This window comes from Oncorhynchus keta, chromosome 4 (genome assembly GCF_023373465.1).
Source record: "Oncorhynchus keta strain PuntledgeMale-10-30-2019 chromosome 4, Oket_V2, whole genome shotgun sequence".
In the NCBI taxonomy this organism is placed as follows: Eukaryota; Metazoa; Chordata; class Actinopteri; order Salmoniformes; family Salmonidae; genus Oncorhynchus; species Oncorhynchus keta.
The window spans coordinates 67136166-67162673 of record NC_068424.1 but is presented as its reverse complement, the minus strand read 5'-3'; positions in this window follow the sequence as shown (position 1 = coordinate 67162673).

Genomic DNA, 26508 nt, shown 5'->3' with positions numbered 1-26508 from the left:
CGTGCTGGGTGTTGGTAATAGGCTGTTGGCTTTATAACTCTGCTCAGAGAGTGGCTCATCTCCTTTAATCCTCTGTGTGTTCTCATCTAAGAGAGAGAGAGAGAAGACCAGGTACGTTTGCTTTAACTAACTCCCTGACAACCAAGAAGCACACACCATAATGTCTGCTCACAAACACATTGAGACAAGCGCTGAGGGTTTAAAATGGCTTCCTATAAGAGAAAGAATGACCTTGCACACCAATAAGCCAAAATGCTTAAACTAACCATACAGGCAGTAAATAGGATGAGACCCAAATTATAGGGCGTAAAATGATGCCAATTTCCTAAGGATCAAGTGGCACTAAAGTGAGATGCAATTCTCTCACGGCAAATTGCCAACATGAGAGTCCAAGGAAATGTTCCCAAAAAACAAGGCATATAGCCTGGTACATCCACCAGGAATGTCACAGTGGAGTAGCACACTGTGAAATGTGTAACCAGGAAGGCATGTGAAAATGAAACTGGAGTAGCACACTGTGAAATGTGTAACCAGGAAGGCATGTGAAAATGAAATTGGAGTAGCACACCGTGAAATGTGTAACCAGGAAGGCATGTGAAAATGAAACTGGAGTAGCACACCGTGAAATGTGTAACCAGGAAGGCATGTGAAAATAAAACTGGAGTAGCACACCGTGAAATGTGTAACCAGGAAGGCATGTGAAAATGAAACTGGAGTAGCACACTGTGAAATGTGTAACCAGGAAGGCATGTGAAAATGAAACTGGAGTAGCACACCGTGAAATGTGTAACCAGGAAGGCATGTGAAAATGAAACTGGAGTAGCACACCGTGAAATGTGTAACCAGGAAGGCATGTGAAAATGAAACTGGAGTAGCACACCGTGAAATGTGTAACCAGGAAGGCATGTGAAAATGAAACTGGAGTAGCACACCGTGAAATGTGCAACCAGGAAGGCACTGCTTATTAAGCAGTAACCCTTTACGACGGTCAGTATGGGTGTTGTTGGAGGCTCGGATCTTTTAAACCAGTTCAGTGAAAAGAACAAATCAAACTCATTTCATTAATTTGATTCAGTAATGCCCAGAGCACGCAGGACCCCCTACCAGCGAAGGATTAACTAAAAACTAGAAAGAATCATGATTCTACAAGCCTCTAGTTCACCATGTGGGGCTCATTGGAGCTGCCATTGGTGACTGAGATGTATAGAAGTGTGCTTTAAAGTGTGATTGTTACATACAAATAAGATTATTTCTTGAAACAATGTCAGTTGTGGCCACAACCAGACTATACTGTGAACGACTCTTGGCGGAATGCATTTGCAAGGGAGTAGCACACTATCGTTCACTAACTGCAGCCCAAATGAGTAATTCTCGACTTTGAGTTTGTTGTGCAGAGGCTGTGTGTGTTTTGGTTCCACAAAGCTGTGTCCATCGATAACATTCAATAATCAATTCATTGCATGAATTATTGCACCATGTAATCAATTATCAGTTATAAACATGTACTTTCCTTCTCTATGCTGCCTGCAGCGTGACCTATTTTCCTAAGAGCACACCCGATAGACGGTTGATGGTGGCTGGAGCACGTCTCAGATACGGTATGGCATGTCAAACAAACAGCTAAACTGAACGAGTCCCTCAGAAAAACAAATCAAGACTCTTGAGTAAGTAAAAGTATTTATTTTAAAATAAATTGTTTGCAAACTGCACATCACAGTGCCATCTTTAATAAGGCCTATTGTTGGAGAAGAGCATTGTTTGCCAAAAACATTCAGGCTTTTTTTCTCAACTATTAGACATTGAATAGAGCCATCAATTTCCATTCGGCCGTTTGGATTTCTGTTGGATAATTGATATTATGATCTACGATGGGATTATCTTTTTTAAAATATTTTTTGAGGTGGTTTTCCATTTAATTGTTTGTTTCTCCTGTTTGGGATTTGCAGTTATTTGAGATTTGCTCATTGAACTGTTGGCTCTGAGAGGAATATGTAATGAAAATGAAAATAATGTATTGGTGGTCTTGGATCACACAGACACTTGGAAAAAATAGCCTTAGTCTCTTGAGTTGATCTCAGTTTTATGTTGACTGGCTGTCGCTGAACATGGGTGCTGGAGCAGCATGGATATGTAATATTTATTGAATCAGGCTGATCGCATATCAAATGACAGTCATTTGTCATTTGCGATACACTGTTAAAACCAGTGTATTGCACAGATTCTTTCGGAACAAGTTATTCCCTCCTGTTATTTCACATCTCTGTTTGTGGGCCCCCCGAGGGGTGCAGTGGTCTAAGGCACTGCATCTCAGTGCTACAGGCGTCAATACAGAAACCCTAGTTCGAATCGAGGCTGTATCACAACCGGCTGTGATTGGGAGACCTATATGGCAGCGCACAATTGGCCCAGCGTCGTCCGGGTTTGGCCGGTGTAACCCGTCATTGTAAATAAGAATTTGTTCTTATCTGACTTTCCTAGTTAAATAAAAAAATATATATTCCCAAGTGTATATACTGTATGTGTACTGTACTTCCACTTGGTATTTTCCCCCCAGTGTCTTCCCTCTGCATGATAGTCGCTGTAAGCAAATCAGCAGAGGGATGAACGCCTGCTCGTCTTAAAAGCAGATAGACCTTCGGTTCCAAGTAAATTCCTCACTGTAAATCCCCCACTGTAAATTCCCCACTGTACTGTAAATTCCCCACTGTACTGTAAATTTCCCACTGTACTGTAAATTCCCCATTGTACTGTAAATTCCCCATTGTACTGTAAATTCCCCATTGTACTGTAAATTCCCCATTGTACTGTAAATTCCCCACTGTACTGTAAATTCCCCACTGTACTGTAAATTCCCCACTGTACTGTAAATTCCTCATTGTACTGTAAATTCCCCATTGTACTGTCAATTCCCCATTGTACTGTAAATTCCCCATTGTACTGTAAATTCCCCATTGTACTGTAAATTCCCCACTGTACTGTAAATTCCCCATTGTACTGTAAATTCCCCATTGTACTGTCAATTCCCCATTGTACTGTCAATTCCCCACCGCATCAAGAAAGAAAAGGTATTCCATAACTCAGAGGTGAATTCCGAACAGTTTCTAATATATTCCATAAATTGGCCCTGAAACAACCTGCTCCGTTCACAACTCCATTCTACATTTTAATCCTCTGGCTTCTGCTTGGAGATAGCCATTCCCTGTATGGTAAATAGCAATAGTAGCGCACAACACATTCGTGTAAAAAAATAAAAATAAAAAACGGGTATAAAATCCATATTTACCATAAGGCAGATGGTATTGGCATCCACCATCTTTATCTAGCTCTGCGCTAAAACAGATGAATGACAATGAAAGTGAAAAACACTCTCCATAAGTTGAAAAGACAAACCTCACCTTTTGACCAAAGGAAACTTTCTCTCCCACCCTGATGATCTCCAAACTAGACGATCTGCAAAATGGCTTCACTCTTTCTCTTTTTTCATTTTTCTAATATGCCATCTCTTGTGTTTCATTATTCATCAGCCTTCAGGGGGGACGGCGGTGAAATCATAAAGCATGTCAGGATAAATACATGAATACATTCACATTGCAAATGAGGGCCCTCTGCTAATGTTTACTCTGCCACTGTGATTCATGACAAAGAAATTCAAAGCCTATCATTAGTTTAATATGAGTAAAAAGGCCTGCCTACTGCGCTTAATATTTTGACCACAGCAACCTTTTGGTAAATAAAGCAAAGTGTAGCTGTCACTTCTCTGCAGATAACATCTTCCAATAAGCTTGGGGGAGAGCTTCATTTCAGCTCATTTTACTGAAAGCTGTGCATCTCCTCAGAAAGATGGTGAGATACGGAAACAGTCGAGTGCGAGCAAAGAGATGAATGTCGGCCGGGGGAGTTTTTGTTGTTCGGTTTTCTGCAAGTTCTTTTTATTGTTTTGTCAACTGCTGAGTTCAAATATAGGCATTTTGGCACAGAGCGAGTCTCTTCCAGCTTCCGCCGCTTTTTTCACCCTTCTTTCATGCACAACCGAAATTGTTTTTTGTATCTAGCTGCAGATAGTTGAATGTGCCTTTACCATATGATCAGAATTACCTGAGGCCTGGTAGGGGTTCTTGATATGGAATATTTCATCCATAACCTTCTGTTTCCCCGTCTCTTCCATCCAAGGCCCAGAATGCTAATTATTCATAGGGCTGTCACATCAAGTAGGTGCAGCAGTCCTCCCTGAGGGTTTCACCAGTCTGCACACCGCAATTCCCTCTCCAAGTCCATGACAGCTACCTTAATGCCTCCTGCCTCTCACGTGATCGAAGGGCCTCGTACCCTCTTGCCGTGGAACATTTCATTTTCCCACAGTATGTTGACGCTCAGTCAATCACTCCAGTCTCTTTCATCCCCATATCTCTGACAGTGGCATGTATATTTAAAGGTATACCCCAGGACCTCCCAACTCACTGGTCCACCAGACCTCATTATTCACTAGCAAAAACAACAACAAAAACAAATTGAAGAATTAGTGGAATGGTCATTCATATTTCAAAGAACAAGCCAGACAAATCAAACACCTCACTGAAACTGGTATCGGAGGAGTTACAAATGGACATGACTTGATCCCATTGGCAGAGACTGGGAGGAATCACAGGGAGAGGGAGCAATATGCATGGAGGCAATTCATCTTACAGAAGGATTGGATTTTACACAGTCAATGTTTCTACTGGTTACATGCTGAGTGATACGGTATGTTCCTATTGGTTAAATGCTGAGTGATACGGTATGTTTACATGATGAGTGATACGGTATGTTCCTATTGGTTACATGATGAGTGATACGGTATGTTCCTATTGGTTACATGATGAGTGATACGGTATGTTTCTACTGGTTACATGATGAGTGATACGGTATGTTCCTATTGGTTACATGCTGAGTGATACGGTATGTTTCTACTGGTTACATGATGAGTGATACGGTATGTTTCTACTGGTTACATGATGAGTGATACGTTATGTTCCTATTGGTTACATGCTGAGTGATACGGTATGTTTCTACTGGTTACATGATGAGTGATACGGTATGTTTCTACTAGTTACATGCTGAGTGATACGGTATGTTTCTACTGGTTACATGATGAGTGATACGGTATGTTCCTATTGGTTACATGATGAGTGATACGGTATGTTCCTATTGGTTACATGATGAGTGATACGGTGTTTCTACTGGTTACATGATGAGTGATACGGTATGTTCCTATTGGTTACATGATGAGTGATACGGTATGTTCCTATTGGTTACATGCTGAGTGATACGGTATGTTTCTACTAGTTACATGCTGAGTGATACGGTATGTTTCTACTGGTTACATGATGAGTGATACGATATGTTCCTATTGGTTACATGATGAGTGATACGATATGTTCCTATTGGTTACATGATGAGTGATATGCACTGGGTTCACATTGTGGTGGGACATTTTTCATATTTTGTTGTATCCGGTCTTTTTCAAAATATCCTGTTGCATGCTATGTAGCACTTAATCTACCTTTTTATAATGCCCGGTTTCCGGGGATAATGCCCGTGTGTGTGTGTGTGTGTGTGTGTGTGTGTGTGTGTGTGTGTGTGTGTGTGTGTGTGTGTGTGTGTGTGTGTGTGTGTGTGTGTGTGTGTGTGTGTGTGTGTGTGTGTGTGTGTGTGTGTGTGTGTGTGTGTGTGTGTGTGTGTGTGTGTGTGTGTGTGTGTGTGTGTGTGTGTGTGTGTGTGTGTGTTTGTCCACTGCCATATGAAAGATGGAATAAAGACATACAGTATGATCTAAAGTATGTTATCAAATGTAGGTTGTACCATATTCATGTTGCTTATCATTTTGGTCTATCGCGGAAAATGAATGGGTTGGAAGATATAACATATGTTGCCCATTGTAAGAAAACATGCAGAGAAAATATATATAACTCTCATATTCAGTGACAATCTCACTTTGCTTGATTGATTGGTGGTTTAGCGCAAAACAGACTCAACTCTCAAACTGTGACTTTTTCTAGGTTGCAACTTGTAAACATTTAGAGGAAGCTACATGCAGGAAAACACATACCCCGCTCACATATTCCCTCTCCAAATGGAAGAACAAAGACACATTTCCTCATTAACAGTGTTTTTAATGCATGAAGAAATAATCGATTCATTAAAATTAACAAATTATTCATTCCAGCTGAAAGTTCTTAGTCATTAAGTTGAGAGATATATACTGTTATTATTGCATTCCCACTTCTATGGTTGACATTAGAAGGATATTATGCATGCACAGTTGATTAAATACATTTTTATCACCCTCAAATTGCTAATTTAGCAGGTAGTCTGTCTCAATGATTAGCAAGTGTTGTTGATGTGCTTTTTAGGGAGGATGAACTGTGTCTACAGCTAATCTTGAGACATTCTACATTTCTACTCCTTGAAAAACTTGCTATTCAAACTGACTTAGAATCTTTACTTGGAGGATGCTTTTTACGAATTGAGATAAGCAAGGTTATATTCAAACATCATCACAAATTAGATGTTTGTTTGGTTTAGTTATGTTTATGTTTGTTTTAATGTCTAAACAAATTGGAACTTGAACAGCCACTATGCCTGTGTTAGCCTACAGTTAAACCCTCTATACCAGTCTACAGTTAAACCCTCTACACCAGCCAACAGTTTTACCCTCCATACCAGTCCACAATTATATCCCCTATACCAGCCTACACTTATACCCTCTATACCAGTCTACAGTTATACCCTCTATAACAGTCTACAGTTTTACCCTCTATACCAGTCTACAGTTATACCCTTTATGCCAGTCTACATTTAAACCCTCTATGCCAGCCTACAATTATACCTTCTATACCAGTCTACAGTTACACCCTCGAAAACCAGTCTACAGTTATACCCTCTATACCAGTCTACAGTTATACCCTCTATACCAGTCTACAGTTATACCCTCTATACCAGTCTACAGTTATACCCTCTATACCAGTCTGCAGTTATACCCTCTATACCAGTCTGCAGTTATACCCTCTATACCAGTCTACAGTTATACACTTTATGCCGGTCTACATTTATACCCTCTCTGCCAGCCTACAATTATACCCTCTATAGCAGTCTACAGTTTTACCATGTATACCAGTCTAAATTTAAACCCTCCATGCCAGCCTACAATTATACCCTCTATACCAGTCAACAGTTTTACCCTCTATATCAGTCTACAGTTATACCCTCTATAACAATCTACAGTTTTACCCTCTATACCATTCTACAGTTATACCCTCTATACCAGTCTGCAGTTATACCCTCTATATACCAGTCTACAGTTATACCCTCTATATCAGTCTACAGTTATACCCTGTATACCAGTCTACAGTTATACCCTCTATACCAGTCTACATTTATACCCTCTATACCAGTCCACAGTTATACCCTCTATACCAGTCTACAGTTATACCCTCTATACCAGTCTACAGTTAAACCCTCTACACCAGCCAACAGTTTTACCCTCCATACCAGTCCACAATTATATCCCCTATACCAGCCTACACTTATACCCTCTATACCAGTCTACAGTTATACCCTCTATAACAGTCTACAGTTTTACCCTCTATACCAGTCTACAGTTATACCCTTTATGCCAGTCTACATTTAAACCCTCTATGCCAGCCTACAATTATACCTTCTATACCAGTCTACAGTTACACCCTCGAAAACCAGTCTACAGTTATACCCTCTATACCAGTCTACAGTTATACCCTCTATACCAGTCTACAGTTATACCCTCTATACCAGTCTACAGTTATACCCTCTATACCAGTCTGCAGTTATACCCTCTATACCAGTCTGCAGTTATACCCTCTATACCAGTCTACAGTTATACACTTTATGCCGGTCTACATTTATACCCTCTCTGCCAGCCTACAATTATACCCTCTATAGCAGTCTACAGTTTTACCATGTATACCAGTCTAAATTTAAACCCTCCATGCCAGCCTACAATTATACCCTCTATACCAGTCAACAGTTTTACCCTCTATATCAGTCTACAGTTATACCCTCTATAACAATCTACAGTTTTACCCTCTATACCATTCTACAGTTATACCCTCTATACCAGTCTACAGTTATACCCTCTATACCATTCTACAGTAATACCCTCTATATCAGTCTACAGTTATACCCTGTATACCAGTCTACAGTTATACCCTCTATACCAGTCTACATTTATACCCTCTATACCAGTCCACAGTTATACCCTCTATACCAGTCTACAGTTATACCCTCTATACCAGTCTACAGTTAAACCCTCTACACCAGCCAACAGTTTTACCCTCCATACCAGTCCACAATTATATCCCCTATACCAGCCTACACTTATACCCTCTATACCAGTCTACAGTTATACCCTCTATAACAGTCTACAGTTTTACCCTCTATACCAGTCTACAGTTATACCCTTTATGCCAGTCTACATTTAAACCCTCTATGCCAGCCTACAATTATACCTTCTATACCAGTCTACAGTTACACCCTCGAAAACCAGTCTACAGTTATACCCTCTATACCAGTCTACAGTTATACCCTCTATACCAGTCTACAGTTATACCCTCTATACCAGTCTACAGTTATACCCTCTATACCAGTCTGCAGTTATACCCTCTATACCAGTCTGCAGTTATACCCTCTATACCAGTCTACAGTTATACACTTTATGCCGGTCTACATTTATACCCTCTCTGCCAGCCTACAATTATACCCTCTATAGCAGTCTACAGTTTTACCTTGTATACCAGTCTACAGTTATACCCTCTATACCAGTCTACATTTATACCCTCTATACCAGTTAACAGTTTTACCCTCTATATCAGTCTACAGTTATACCCTCTATAACAATCTACAGTTTTACCCTCTATACCATTCTACAGTTATACCCTCTATAACAGTCTACAGTTTTACCCTCTATACCATTCTACAGTAATACCCTCTATATCAGTCTACAGTTATACCCTGTATACCAGTCTACAGTTATACCCTCTATACCAGTCTACATTTATACCCTCTATACCAGTCTACAGTTATACCCTCTATACCAGTCTACAGTTATACCCTCTATACCAGTCTACATTTATACCCTCTATACCAGTCTACAGTTTTATCCTGTATACCAGTCTACAGTCATACCCTGTATACCAGTCTGCAGTTATACCCTCGCAAACCAGTCTACAGTTATACCCTCTATTACAGTCTACAGTTTTACCCTGTATACCAGTCTACAGTTTTACCCTCTATACCAGTCTACAGTTATACCCTCTATACCAGTCTACAAATTTTCCTTGTATACCAGTCTGCAGTTATACCCTCGCAAACCAGTCTACAGTTATACTCTCTATTACAGTCTACAGTTTTACCCTGTATACCAGTCTACAGTTTTACCCTGTATACCAGTCTACAGTTATACCCTGGTTACCAGTCTACAGTTATACCCTCTATACCAGTCTACAGTTATACCCTCTATGCCAGCCTACAGTTTTACCTTCTATACCAGTCTACAGTAATACCCTCTATATCAGTCTACAGTTATACCCTGTATACCAGTCTACAGTTATACCCTCTATACCAGTCTACATTTATACCCTCTATACCAGTCTACAGTTTTATCCTGTATACCAGTCTACAGTCATACCCTCTATACCAGTCCACAGTTATACCCTCTATACCAGTCTACAGTTACGCCCTCTATACCAGTCTACAGTTTTACCCTGTATACCAGTCTACAGTTTTACCCTCAAAAACCAGTCTACAGTTATACCCTGGATACCAGTCTACAGTTATACCCTCTATACCAGTCTACAGTTATACCCTCTATACCGGTCTACAGTTTTACCCTCTATACCAGTCTACAGTTTTACCCTCTATATCAGTCTACAGTTTTACCCTGTATACCAGTCTGCAGTTATACCCTCGCAAACCAGTCTACAGTTATACCCTCTATTACAGTCTACAGTTTTACCCTGTATACCAGTCTACAGTTTTACCCTCTATACCAGTCTACAGTTTTACCCTGTATACCAGTCTGCAGTTATACCCTCACAAACCAGTCTACAGTTATACCCTCTATTACAGTCTACATTTATACCCTCTATACCAGTCTACAGTTTTATCTTGTATACCAGTCTACAGTCATACCCTCTATAGCAGTCTACAGTTATACCCTCTATACCAGTCTACAGTTTTACCCTCTATATCAGTCTACAGTTTTACCCTGTATACCAGTCTGCAGTTATACCCTCGCAAACCAGTCTACAGTTATACCCTCTATTACAGTCTACAGTTTTACCCTGTATACCAGTCTACAGTTTTACCCTCTATACCAGTCTACAGTTATACCCTCTATACCAGTCTACAGTGTTACCCTGTATACCACTCTGCAGTTATACCCTCGCAAACCAGTCTACAGTTATACCCTCTATACCAGTCTGCAGTTATACCCTCTATATACCAGTCTACAGTTATACCCTCTATACCATTCTACAGTAATACCCTCTATATCAGTCTACAGTTATACCCTGTATACCAGTCTACAGTTATACCCTCTATACCAGTCTACATTTATACCCTCTATACCAGTCAACAGTTTTACCCTCTATACCAGTCAACAGTTTTACCCTCTATATCAGTCTACAGTTATACCCTCTATAACAATCTACAGTTTTACCCTATACCATTCTACAGTTATACCCTCTATAACAGTCTACAGTTTTACCCTCTATACCATTCTACAGTAATACCCTCTATATCAGTCTACAGTTATACCCTGTATACCAGTCTACAGTTATACCCTCTATACCAGTCTACATTTATACCCTCTATACCAGTCTACAGTTTTATCCTGTATACCAGTCTACAGTCATACCCTCTATACCAGTCCACAGTTATACCCTCTATACCAGTCTACAGTTATACCCTCTATACCAGTCTACATTTATACCCTCTATACCAGTCTACAGTTTTATCCTGTATACCAGTCTACAGTCATACCCTGTATACCAGTCTGCAGTTTTACCCTCTATACCAGTCTACAGTTATACCCTCTATACCAGTCTACAGTTTTACCATGTATACCAGTCTGCAGTTATACCCTCACAAACCAGTCTACAGTTATACCCTCTATTACAGTCTACAGTTTTACCCTGTATACCAGTCTACAGTTTTACCCTCTATACCAGTCTACAGTTATACCCTGTATACCAGTCTACAGTTTTACCCTGTATACCAGTCTGCAGTTATACCCTCGTAAACCAGTCTACAGTTTTACCCTGTATACCAGTCTGCAATTATACCCTCGCAAACCAGTCTACAGTTATACCCTCTATTACAGTCTACAGTTATACCCTCTATACCAGTCTACAGTTTTACCCTGTATACCAGTCTGCAGTTATACCCTCGCAAACCAGTCTACAGTTATACCCTCTATTACAGTCTACAGTTTTACCCTGTATACCAGTCTACAGTTTTACCCTGTATACCAGTCTACAGTTATACCCTGGATACCAGTCTACAGTTATACCCTCTATACCAGTCTACAGTTATACCCTCTATACCGGTCTACAGTTTTACCCTCTATACCAGTCTACAGTTATACCCTCTATACCAGTCTACATTTGTACCCTCTATGCCAGCCTACAATTATACCCTCTATACCAGTCTACAGTTTTACCCTGTATACCAGTCTGCAGTTATACCCTCGCAAACCAGTCTACAGTTATACCCTCTATTACAGTCTACAGTTTTACCCTGTATACCAGTCTACAGTTTTACCCTCTATACCAGTCTACAGTTTTACCCTGTATACCAGTCTGCAGTTATACCCTCGCAAACCAGTCTACAGTTATACCCTCTATTACAGTCTACAGTTTTACCCTGTATACCAGTCTACAGTTTTACCCTCTATACCAGTCTACAGTTATACCCTCTATACCAGTCTACAGTTTTACCCTGTATACCAGTCTGCAGTTATACCCTCGCAAACCAGTCTACAGTTATATATACCCTCTATTACAGTCTACAGTTTTACCCTGTATACCAGTCTACAGTTTTACCCTGTATACCAGTCTACAGTTTTACCCTGTATACCAGTCTACAGTTTTACCCTGTATACCAGTCTACAGTTATACCCTGGATACCAGTCTACAGTTATACCCTCTATACCTGTCTACAGTTTTACCCTGTATACCAGTCTACAGTTATACCCTCTATTCCAGTCTACAGTTTTACCCTCTATACCAGTCTACAGTTTTACCCTCTATACCAGTCTACAGTTATACCCTGTATACCAGTCTACAGTTTTACCCTCTATACCAGTCTACATTTATACCCTCTATACCAGTCTACAGTTTTATCCTGTATACCAGTCTACAGTCATACCCTCTATACTAGTCCACAGTTATACCCTCTATACCACTCTACAGTTATACCCTCTATACCAGTCTACAGTTTTATCCTGTATACCAGTCTACAGTCATACCCTGTATACCAGTCTGCAGTTATACCCTCGTAAACCAGTCTACAGTTATACCCTCTATTACAGTCTACAGTTTTACCCTGTATACCAGTCTGCAGTTATACCCTCACAAACCAGTCTACAGTTATACCCTCTATTACAGTCTACAGTTTTACCCTGTATACCAGTCTACAGTTTTACCCTCTATACCAGTCTACAGTTATACCCTGTATACCAGTCTACAGTTTTACCCTGTATACCAGTCTGCAGTTATACCCTCGTAAACCAGTCTACAGTTTTACCCTGTATACCAGTCTGCAATTATACCCTCGCAAACCAGTCTACAGTTATACCCTCTATTACAGTCTACAGTTATACCCTCTATACCAGTCTACAGTTTTACCCTGTATACCAGTCTGCAGTTATACCCTCGCAAACCAGTCTACAGTTATACCCTCTATTACAGTCTACAGTTTTACCCTGTATACCAGTCTACAGTTTTACCCTGTATACCAGTCTACAGTTATACCCTGGATACCAGTCTACAGTTATACCCTCTATACCGGTCTACAGTTTTACCCTCTATACCAGTCTACAGTTATACCCTCTATACCAGTCTACATTTGTACCCTCTATGCCAGCCTACAATTATACCCTCTATACCAGTCTACAGTTTTACCCTGTATACCAGTCTGCAGTTATACCCTCGCAAACCAGTCTACAGTTATACCCTCTATTACAGTCTACAGTTTTACCCTGTATACCAGTCTACAGTTTTACCCTCTATACCAGTCTACAGTTTTACCCTGTATACCAGTCTGCAGTTATACCCTCGCAAACCAGTCTACAGTTATACCCTCTATTACAGTCTACAGTTTTACCCTGTATACCAGTCTACAGTTTTACCCTCTATACCAGTCTACAGTTATACCCTCTATACCAGTCTACAGTTTTACCCTGTATACCAGTCTGCAGTTATACCCTCGCAAACCAGTCTACAGTTATATATACCCTCTATTACAGTCTACAGTTTTACCCTGTATACCAGTCTACAGTTTTACCCTGTATACCAGTCTACAGTTTTACCCTGTATACCAGTCTACAGTTTTACCCTGTATACCAGTCTACAGTTATACCCTGGATACCAGTCTACAGTTATACCCTCTATACCTGTCTACAGTTTTACCCTGTATACCAGTCTACAGTTATACCCTCTATTCCAGTCTACAGTTTTACCCTGTATACCAGTCTACAGTTTTACCCTGTATACCAGTCTACAATAATACCCCAAATCAAGATCCAGAATCTTTTATCGTTGTTCAGTATCCAAATAGTTTTTCATCTATTTTTAACAATTCCTCATTCTTCACTTACTTAATGGAAAATGGTGAGTGACTGTCAATGCGAATTGAGTTGTAGAAATGTGAACCCATAATAAACCCACATCAACTGGTAAACCCACATTGTAAGCAAGAACAGTTTCCTTAGTTTGTTATCGCTTTGTATAACAAGGAACCATAATGTCCCTACAGTTTTGAATAGCGAAGACAGAAACAGTCATAATATTTTTTGGGTGTGTGAGAGAGTGCGAGCCAGAGAGTAAAACAAGGGTCAAATGTGAGATTGAGCATGAGAATCAAACATGGCTGCATTTTTGAACATCACAAACCTTGACGAGGTATTTTTTGTGCTCTACCGATAGGCCAATACTGTATGTGAGGAAGAAAGCTACCATGGGAATGTGACTTTGATGGACATTTAATGAAAAAAAATAGAAAGCCTTCTGAAAATATGGAGTTCTTTTCAGGGATTGATAGTCCTCTCTCTTGTTCATGTGGCAAGGCCAGAGTAGTTGGACTAGGAGCTGGTGGATAGTATCAGATGGGGGGGGGGTCCTCAAGCTATCAGGTGAACAAAGGCAGATGAACAACACCAATGCCAAACTAAGATAACACACTGACTTCTGACTTGATGGACCTGACAGACACAGACACTTTCATTCACAGCAAGGGAGAATAAACTGCAACAGGGAATTTCCATCTAAAAGCACACATGAGCACCAACATATGCTGATATGTGCATGTCAAAATGGGGGTCAAATGGAAGCTGAGAGTCATGTATTTTTCAACCATCTTCCATCCTAAACATTAGGAATGAACAAAGGCTTTGACTTCTGGACAAGTGGTCTTCGATATCATCTACCAGAAAAAGTATTAAAAGGTATTAGAAGTACATCATAAACACAATAATGTTTCGTTTTGGATACATAATTTGCCTTCTATAAGTTAACAAACATTGCCTTGTGCCTTGTAATTCCATAAGATATTTTCTAATTTCTCTCCCTCATGAGTGAGGATTGTAAAAGTTCACAGAAGTAACAAGTAAAGGTACACTTACTAATTAGTTGTGTTTTTACTGATATCAAGTCTGTTTATGAATGATTAAGTGATTACAACTTGTAATTATGTTACCAAATTGGAAACGGAATTGCAGAAAAATCAGTAACGGCATTATTGCAATTTAATTGGCTACAATGGGAAATCGTAGTAGTTACAGACCACATTTGGGTCACCTGCAACTGTCATCCCTTTCACTGGCATACTGCTATGTTCAGCTCATAACTGTTTTCTTTCTCTTCTGCCCAAAGCATGACTGTGAAAACATACTGGACAACTCCTCCCTCTCACTCTCCCTCTCTCTCTGCTGCTATCTCTCTCTCTTCTCTCTCCAGTTAATGTTACCCTTTCTGGCTCTTACTGTCACACTGTCATACTATCCAGGTCTGTGCCCAAACAATAAAAATCCACCTTTCCAGAAACAAGTCTCTCACCATTACCACTTGTTATAGACCCCCTTCAGCCCCCAGCTGTGCCCTGGACACCATATGTGAATTGATCGCCCTCATATATCTTCAGAGCTCGTGCTGTTAGGTGATCTAAACTGGAACAAGCTTAACACCCCGGCCGTCCTACAATCTAAGCTAAATGCCCTCAATCTCACACAAATTATCAAGGAACATACAAGGTATAACCCTAAATCCGTAACCATGGGCACCCTCTTAGATATCATCTTGAACAACTTGCTCTCTAAATACACCTCAGCTGTCGTCATCCAAGATCTCAACGTTCAATGCCTCATTGCCTGCATGTTTAATGGGTCCGCAGTCAATCAACCACCCGTCATCACTGTCAAACGCTCCCTAGAACACTTCAGCGGGCAGGCCTTTATAATCGACCTGGCCCGGGTATCCTGGAAGGATATTGACCTCATCCCATCAGTAGAGGATGACTGGTTGCTCTTCAAAAGTGCTTTCCTCGCCATCTTGAATAAGCATGCCCCATTCATAAAAAACTAAGAACAGATATAGCCCTTGGTTCACCCCAGACTTGACTGCCCTTGACCAGCATAAAAACATCCTGTGGCGTTCTGCATTAGCATCGAATAGCCCCCGTGAAATGCAACGTTCGGGGAAGTTAGGAACCAATATACTCATGTCAGTTAGGAAAGGTAAGGCTAGCTTTTTCAAACAGAAATTTGCTTCCTGTAGTACTAATTCCAAAAAGTTCTAGGGCACAGTAAAGTCCATGGAGAATAAGAGCACCTCCTCCCAGCGCCCACCGCATTGAGGATATGAATACACTGTCACCACCGATAAATCTACTATAATCGATCATTTCAATAAGCACTTTTCTACGGTTGGCCATGCTTTCCACCTGGCTACCCCTACCCCGACCAACATCTCAGCACCCCCTGCAGCAACTTGCCCACCCCCACCCCACTCCCCGCTTCTCCTTCATCCAAATCCAGACAGCTGATATTCTGAAAGAGCTGCAAAATATGGATCCCTACAAATCAGCTGGGCTCGACAATTTGGACCCTCTCTTTCTAAAATTGTTAGCCAAAATTGTTGCATTACAAGCCTATTCAACCTCTCTTTTGTATCGTTTGAGATCCCCAAAGATTAGAAAGCTGGCGCGGTCATCCCCATCTTCAAAGGAGGAGACACTCTAGACCCAACTGTTATAGACATATATCTATCCTACGCTGCATTTCTAAAGTCTTCCAAAGCCAAGTTAATAAACAGATCATCGACCATTTTGAATCCCACCGTACCTTCTCCACTATGCAATCTGGTTTCCGAGCTGGTCATGGGTGCACCTCAGCCACGCTCAAGGTCCTAAACAATATCATAACCGCCATCGATAAGAAACAATACTGTGCAGCCATATTCATCGAGCCAAGGCTTTCAACTCTGTCAATCACCGCATTCTTATCAGCAGACTCAACAGCCTTGGTTTCTCAAATGACTGCCTCTCCTGGTTCACTAACTACTTCTCAGATAGAGTTCAGTGTGTCATATCGGAGGGAATGCTGTCCGGACCTCTGGCAGTCTCTATGGGGGTGCCATAGGGTTCAATTCTCAGACCGACTCTTTTCTCTGTATATATATCAATGATGTCGCTCTTGCTGCAGGTGAATCTTTGACCCACCTCTACGCAGACAACACCATTCTGTATACATCTGGCCTTTTGGACACTGTACTAACAAACCTCCAAATGAGCTTCAACGCCATACAACACACCTTTCCTGGCCTCCAATTGCATTTAAATGCTAGTAAATCTAAATATATGCTCTTCAACCGATTCCTGCCCGCACCCTCCGGCCCGACTAGCATCACTACTACGGTTCTGACCTAGAATATATAGACATTTACAAATACCTAGGTGTCTGGTTAGACTGTAAACTCTTCTTCCAGACTCACATTAAATATCTGCAATCCAAAGTTAAATCTAGAATTGGCTTCCTATTTCGCAACAAAGCCTCCTTCACTCATGCTGCCAAACATACCCCCGTAAAACTGACTATCCTACCGATCCTTGACATCGGTGATGTCATTTACAAAATAGCCCCGAACACTCTACTCAGCAAACTGGATGTAGTCCATCACATTTCCATCCGTTTTGTCATCAAAGCCCCATATACTACCCACCACTGCAACTTGTATGCTCTCGTTGGATGGCCCTCACTACATATCCGTCGCCAAACCCACTGGCTCCGGGTCATCTATAAGTCTTTGCTAGGTAAAGCCCTGCCTTATCTGAGCTCACTGGTCACCATAGCAACACACACCCGTAGCAGGCGCTCCAGCAGGTATATATCACTGGTCATCCCCAAACCAACACCTCTGTTGGCCGCCTTTCCTTCCAGTTCTCTGTTGCCAATGACGAGAACGAATTGCAAAAATCTCTGAATCTGTAGACTTCTCCATCTCCCTCTCTAACTTTAAGCATCAGCTGTCAAAGCAGCTTACTGATCACTGTACTTGTACACAGCCAATTTGTAAATAGCCACCCAACTACCTCATCCCCATACTACTTACCCTCTTGCTCTTTTGCACCCTAGTATCTCTACTTGCACATCATCATCTGCACATCTATCAATCTGGTATTAATGCTAAATTGTATTTTAAATTGCCTAAATTGTATTTCTATGGCCTATTTATTGCCTTACCTCCCTACTATTCTACATTTGCACACACTGAACATATATGTTTATAATTGTATTTTCTATTGTGTTATTGACGGTACGTTTGTTCATGTGTAACTCCGTGTTGTTGTTTTTGTCACACTACTTTGCTTTATCTTGGCATTATTTACATTGATGGCCCACACCAGCCAAACTTAGACGACGCTGGGCCAATTGTGCGCCGCCCTATGGGACTCCCAATCACAGCCAGTTGTGATACAGTCTGGATTCAAACCAGGTTGTCTGGAGTGACGCCTCTAGCACTGAGATGCAGTGTCTTAGACCACTGTGCCACTTGGGAGCCCAAGTGGTGCAGGATATTGAAATGATAAGGATATTGAAATGGGTGTCTGAATACTTTAGGGATTTCATCCATGTGCCTACTTAAAAATCTTCTGATAAAACTAGGTCATTTTTGAGTTCATTTCTTTCTAGATTTAGTTTAATTTAAATGTTTAATTAGATGTGTGCATAACTTCAATGTCTGATGGTGACGTTTGCTGATTTCCCCGACACATCAACCTGTCTCATATTGGTTTTGGCAAGACCATATTTCAGGAACATTCCACCAACTTCTCCTTGTCCATCACTCTTCTCTATGGGCCTGTCGTTGGTATTGCCCTGCTCATGATATTTGCAAATGAACCTCTGCAAATCATTTCATTTGACTGATTCAGCAGCTGCTTCAAATATGCTTGATTTCTGACCCACTGCATTCTTTATGTGATCAGTTTTAGTGGGCCATGAAAGCTTTCTGTTGGTCTCAACACAGACGTCATAGTTTCCGATATGTTGCGTACCTTATGTCGCCTATGCATTTGATACTATCGGCTTGCACAGTGTGCTGGAGATGGACTGGATGTTTTGTTGATTCATCTCTTTTTCTCCCAAACAGTTATCATAATTAAAGGCTGTATTTTTTTCCTCACCTCAGATTGTTATGTTTTTGATGAGCTTCACACCAATATTCCCAATAGATAGCCAGATGAGGAGTTGCGGTTTTGGAGTGTGGACCCGAGCTCTGGTGGGACACAGTTGTCTGTTAATTAGCACCAAGCAGATGGAATAAAATCCACATTTCACAAGGGATTATTCCTGTGCAGAAGCACCCTTATATTTTTATTTACTTAGGAACACACCAGTATTGTGTCCCCTCCCAATCAGCAAAGAATAACCCAAGAGACTTGAAGAAGGAAGGACGCACACACACACGCACACATGCACACGCATACGCGCACACGCACACACACACACACACACACGCACACGCACACGCACACACACGCATACACACACACACACACACACACACACACACACACACACACACACACACACACACACACACACACACACACACACACACACACACACACACACACACACACACTCAAGACCTGAGCGCCACATTTCTGGTTCCCTCTGAGAGGATTGGAAGAAGCAGGCGGCGTATTCTGTAGACAAAGTTCGCGTCACAAGCTGATGTGATGAGACCAGTTCACTTATCTTTATTTTGTTTGTAGCCATCTGTTTGCACACATTTCCCATCTTCTTGTCTCTTCCCACCATACACTGCAAGTCATATAGGAAGCCATGTTCTTTGCCCTTGTTTGCCATCCAAGCAGCTGCTACTTTCTTCCTGTAAAGTATGTTTCAAATTAGAGCAAAATCAGTGACACCATACTTGACTATCTTCCTATGCTGGGCTCTCCCAAAAGCCAACTTGAGAATCATGGACTTATTCAGAGCTTTCAATGTGTTTCATTGCTGCTCTCTCAACAACAATAATTGCAGAGTTGTCTAGTGGAGGATGGGGTGGTATGGTGTACTGATGTTGCGTCTTTTGTAAGCAAGTGAAAATGAGTCAGAGGATATGACGACATAAATATAGGAGGTGGGAATGTGAGATTTACTTATTTTTAGTTTAATTGTGTTCATGTCGCTGTCAAAGTAGTGCGTAGTGGTGGGAGGCTGTCTTTGCTACATGGGAGTAGGCAGGACATGATTTGCCTTCGTAGATGATTGGTTTATTTTCCAGAGAACACAAAAGCCAAAGCGTGCTGTCAGTGACGGTATGTGCAGGCTATGAGAAGTGACATTTCTACTTACATAACGGGATAATAGCTCGCCGCATCAGTGTACTCACCCTGGAGGGTTGATTAGATATGATTAAAAACTTGTAGTGATTATAAAACTGAAGGGGGGTGGCGGAACCGCCACTGGATCGATGTAGCAAAATGTCAAGGAGCGCTGTATCATCAACTGATTACAGACAAGACCGGAGGAACGTCAAATGCCAACTGTTGTCTGGAGCCAGGTTAAAATCACATAGCAGCAGGTATAAACGACAGAGCACTTCCTGACATGATCAGGCCGTTTTACACGAGCAGCCTCCAAATCCAAATCCAAATCAAAACCCTTTGTAACAGTGTGTGGCACTTGAGTGACATGAGTGACATGAGGCGGGCCTTGGTGTGAATGTGTGTGTGTGTGTGTGTGTGTGTGTGTGTGTGTGTGTGTGTGTGTGTGTGTGTGTGTGTGTGTGTGTGTGTGTGTGTGTGTGTGTGTGTGTGTGTGTGTGTGTGTGTGTGTGTGTGTGTGTGTGTGTGTGTGTGCGTGCGCGTGCATGTGCGTGTGTGCATGTGCGTGTGTGCATGTGCGTGTGTGTGTGTGTGGGAGGAGGGAATGGGTTGCAGAGTGAAGAAATAAGTGACAGACAATGATAAAGCAACTCAGTCTCATGAGCTATGTGGTCCACTGCAATGCTTATGTAATATTTGCGTTTGAATCTTTTCGCAGTCAAACATAGCATTAATGCTAATGATAAGTAGAATAATTACTAGTACCATATTAACTCATTGGTTACAACAGGAAAAAAAGTGGAAGCAGCCACCATTTTCAGTGGGAATAGAAACCTAGAATAAGCCTTCTTTTAACCACTTTATAGTATTATTTTGCATAATTGGCTCACTGTTCAAGTTGGCTCCTGGTTCTGTCAGGTTTAATTGCTGTAATTGACAGATGTAGGGAAGATGGAGATGCCTGGGTTAGCAAGTCGATAGCCACATACAAAACCGAAGCGTGTCCGCGGCAGCCTCTATTTATGACCTCATCAGCCGCTCACGTCGCACAGCCCATGCCCTGTTCAATTACAAGCCATTCAGAAAAGAGAAGGAGAGGGAGGTGAAGGAGGAGAGGGAGGAGGTAGAGGGCTGCAGGGGGGGAAGTGGAGCATCTTCTGCAGAGAGCCGTTGGTCCCCAGGGCATCTCCTTGCCATATGTTTTCACTTAGTCAATCATGTAGACACTTCGAACAATCTGCTTCAGACGACCCGCGCCTGGCACGCTCGCCTTGCCACTTTGCATCCGCCATCAAGGCTGTCTCATAAACAAGATTTAATTTCCCTTTTCATCAATTCAAATTGGTTCCAAGGAAAGCGCAGTCTTTAAGGTTTCGACTGAGGCCACGCGTCGTCACAGTCTCCTCTCTCCGTTGGGCCTACAGAGACCTATTTTCAATGATGACTGAAGATCTGAAGAGTTGCCTTTTCTACACACCTTGTTGTCACCACCGAAGACAAACACAGTGGTGGCAAAAGGCAAAATTTGTGTTCAGACATTTCTCAATTTTTGTCAGAGAAGTTGATCCATTTAAGCACTTGCAATGAATGACATCCATTCCTATGACAATTAAACCACAAATCATCCATCCAACCATTCTCTGTTATTAATAAAGCACACCTTGTTCAGCTGCACCCAGAGATCTTTGTCAGCTATCAGTCCCATTGCCTGAGCAGGCAGGCCTTCAATCTATTGGAAGTTACTAAGACTGGGGTTTGCCTGTTGCTGATGAGTCATGGGCCATCGAGTTGAGCTACCCAGGCCTCAAAATAGGCAAGTTAAAACCAACGAGTTGAGCTTCCCAGGCCTCTGAATGGGTAACTTAAAGCCATCAAGTTGAGCTATCCAGGCCTCTAAATAGGTATCTTAAAGACCCCAATTCATTTGCCTCATGCTGAGTGGAAGTAACTCGTCAAGGGTCCAGATTGGCTAGTCAATAAGCCCACTGCTGGACAGAGTAATTGCAATGATTAGTGCTTAATAATTAATGAACTGAGCTGGCCCTCCTGGAGACGGCCGTGTCCATTGGTTGTTGTTTTTCTCACTTCTAACATACTGAGTGGGTAGCTTTTTCGCTTTCCGAGCAACCTTTCTACGCTGTAACACTTAATTACAAACAGCCTGCTACAATTAAGGGATGAGAATTTGTCTTCACTGGGGCTGCAAAATAGTGGCTGAGTGATCACTCCATTCCAAGTATGTTAGAAAGGCCAGGCCTTGCACAGGGAAGCACATGGACAATTTAGCAGGATGTCGCATTTAGCCTTTTTGAAGCATTGCAGGAACAGGCGCCATAGTGACTCATAGTGACCCATAGTGACCCACTTCACTGGAGGATTTTGTAGAGGAAAGGATGTCCCCCCTGTTTCATTCAAAAGGCAACACTGATACTAGATCAGCACTTCTACATATAGGCAGATGCTTATGAACCCTAACCCTGGTCATTGTAAGGTGACAGTATGCTTTCCATTCTCTAAGGGGGAAATTCTGACCCGAGTTAAGCGAGCAAAAATTGAACGTATTTTCCTTTTTGTGCACTATTTTCTCTATGGGGGAAGTTAAGTTAAGCATGAGTATAACATTCTATTTACTCTCTATTGGTTTGGGGTGGAAATCAAAAGAGAATAAGTTGTGGCGGAGGTGTGTCTACAGATACGCCGTATTCTGACCTTGACTTCACTCCCTCATAAATTCCACCACCTTTGCGATCGATGAAATGATGAATAAGGTCGAGGAACCGGTCAGTTCATCTACTTCATTTTTCAGATAGAAACAGCACCATTTTCCATGCACTGTTTTTCTGCAAAAGTTGAAGACGGAAGTTTACATACACTTATGTTGGACTCATTAAAACTTGTTTTTCAATCACTGCACAAATTTCTTGTTCACAAACTATAGTTTTGGCAAGTTGGTTAGGGCATCTACAGTACTTTGTGCATGACACAATAATTTTTTCAACAATTGTTTACAGACAAATTATTTCACTTAAAATTCACTGTATCACAATTCCAGTGTGTCAGAAGTTTACATACACCAAATTAACTTGTACAAAAGTATCTATATCCACAGTAAAATTAGTACTATAGCGACATAACCCAAAAGGCTGCACAGCAAGGAAGAAGACACTGCTCCAAAACCACCGTAAAAAAGCCAGACTACGGTTTGCAACTGCACATGGGGACAAATATCATACTTTTTGGAGAAATGTCCTCTGGTCTGGTGAAACAAAAATAGATCTGTTTGGCCATAATGACCGTCATTCTGCATTGCTGCAGGAGGGACTGGTACACTTCACAAAATAGATGGCATCATGATGTAGGAAAATTATGTGGATATATTGAAGCAACATCTCAGGAAGTTAAAGCTTGTTTGCAAATGGGTCTTCCAAATGGACAATGACCCCAAGCATACTTCTAAAGTTGTGGCAAAATGGCTTAAGGACAACAAAGTCAAAGTATTGGAGTGGCCATCACAAAGCACTGACCTCAATCCTATAGAAAATTTGTGGGCAGAACTGAAAAAGTGTGTGTGAGCAAGGAGGCCTACAAACCTAACTCAGTTACACCAGCTCTGTCAGGAGGAATGGGACAAAATTCACCCAACTTATTGTGGGAAGCTTTTGGAAGGCTACACAAAACGTTTGACCCAATTAAACAATGTAAAGGCAATGCTACCAAGTACCAATTGAGTGTATGTAAACTTCTGACCCACTGGGAATGTGATGAAAGAAATAAGCTGAAATAAATAATCCGCTCTGCTATTATTCTGACATTTGACATTCTTACAATAAAGTGGTGATCCTAACTGACCTAAGACAGGGACTTTTTACTAGGATTTAATATCTGGACTTGTGAAAAACTGAGTTTAAATGTATTTAGCTAAGGTGTATGTAAACTTCCAACTTCAACTGTATATGCACTGCTAAATAGTGGCCACCACTGGCCAAATAGTTTTTTAGATATATTTTTCAGTAGGGTAAAACGTTTTCCTTTTGCCCTCAGAACAGCCTCAGGACTCTACAAGTAGTTGAAAGTGTTTCACATGGATGCTGGCCCATTTTGACTCCAATTCTTCCCACAGTTGGCTGGATGTCCTTTGGGTGGTGAACCATTCTTGACACACACGGGAAACTGTTGAGCAGAAGAAGAAAACACAGGCGTTGCAATTCTTGACAAACAGGTGTAACTGGGAATTACTACCATATCCTGTTCAAAGTCACCTAAAAATGTAATCTTGCCCATTCACCCTCTGAATGGTATACATACACAATATATGTCTCAATTGTCTCAAGGCTTAAAAATCCTTATTTAAAACCTGTCTCCTCCCCTTCATCTAAACTGATTGAAGTGGATTTAACAAGTGATATCAAAAGGAATCATAGCTTTCACCTGAATTCAGGTTATGGAAATATCAGGCATTCTTAATGTTTTGTAAACTCAGTGTAAAAACTCGACAGTCAGAGAGAATCTAAAATTCCCAAAATGGTATGGGGCCCCCATTGATTTTGTTAGAATGTTTGAGTCACTCAGATAGCAGATAATTTACACATTGATAAGAGTGATTAATAAGAGCTAGGTAAATGAGTAAGCTGTTTGCATAGGGGGTTGTAAATCTAAATTACAATTGTTTAAGATCTATTTTAATTTATGATCGAGGGAGACAAATGTAAAACCAGGCATATGGCAGCAAACTGAAGCATATCAAAATTTCACCTTTTCCACAGTGAAGTTTCCGAAATGCTGGCCTTACATGTGGGGACCAAAGCTACAGGCTTCTGTAGCCATGCACAAATGACAGTATAGCGCCAAACCTTCCGATTTATGCTTTTTAGAATGTTTTAATTATATGCCCAGACATTTCACTATTTTTTTGTGAAGAATTTTTACTGTTAAATATTAGCCACTATTGGTAGCCACCGTCAGTTATACCCACATACATTTGTAACTGTCACTTTAGTGTTTCCTTACATTTTGCATCATTCCATTCCATTGTTACTGTAGTTTACCTTTCTTTACTCTGTCACGTTTGTGTGGTTCTTCCCGCGAATCGCTAACAATAGTAGATCATATTAGGTTAACATATTACAAGTTGTGCAGTAATGCGGGACATGAAAAAGGCTCTCCAAACCATTTTTTTAAAATTATTATTGTATTTGTTATTCTTACTTCATAAACCTAAATAATATACAAGATAAGAGTTTTACACCATACATTCTCCCTGAAACCCAAAATGTATTCTTTACATTGTAAATGCTTAGCAGAACAGGAAAATTGTACAATTCACATACTTATCAAGATAACTTCCCTGGTCATTTCTACTGCCTCTGATCTGGCGGACTCACTAAAAAGGAATGCTTAGTTTATAAATTATGTCTGAATGTTGGAGTGTGCCCCTGGCTATCTGTAAATAAATAAAAAAAAAACAAGAAAATAGTGCCGTGTGGTTTGCTTAATATAAGGAATTTGAAATTATTTATACTTTTATTACTTGAGTATAATTTAGCAATTACATTACTTTTGATACTTATGTAAATGTAAAACCAAATACTTCTAGACTTTTCCTGAAATAGTATTTTACTGGGTGACTTTCTTTTTTACTTGAGTAATTTTCTATGAAGGTATTTTTACGTTTACTCAAGTATGACAGTTGGGTACTTTTTCCACCACTGGCCTTAACATATTTGCTACATAATGGTGTTGTGTTCAGTAATACCAACATTTTCTAGTTAGGATTACTCATTGTTGAAATGAACAAGAAAGCAGCCAAACCATTCTAGAATGTTAGGAAAGGATTACACAGCTCTGACCTCACAAAGTTCATCTCTATTTTAATGTCTCGTTTTCTCTGTCTAGATACACCCAATGTACCAGGGAATTCTGAGTGACACAGTGTCTAAGGCGCTGCATCGCAGTGCTAGAGGCATCACTACAGACCCAGGTTAGATCTCGGGCTGTATCACAACTGGCAATGATTGGGAGTGGAAATTGGCCCAGAATCATCCGGGTTTGGCCGGGGTAGGCCGGCATTGTAAATAAGAATTTGTTCGTAAATTGTTCGTAAATTTGTGCCTAGTAAAATTAAATAAAAAACCTTGGAACCTAAATGTTACCACAATAAATGAGAGCAAGCAGGAATAGGAGGAAAGTAGTTTAGACCATTTACATGGAGGACAGGAAGACTGGAAAATAAATAATGGGGGATCTCAATCAATGGCGGGCCAAATTGGTTTTATTAAGGGATGGTTGGTTAGCTAATTAGTGTCAAAAGCTTTGTCATTCAAAGTTCAATCTTGCTAAGGCGATTTCAGCCTCTCCCGGCCCATAGACCGAATGTCCCCAGGGACCAAA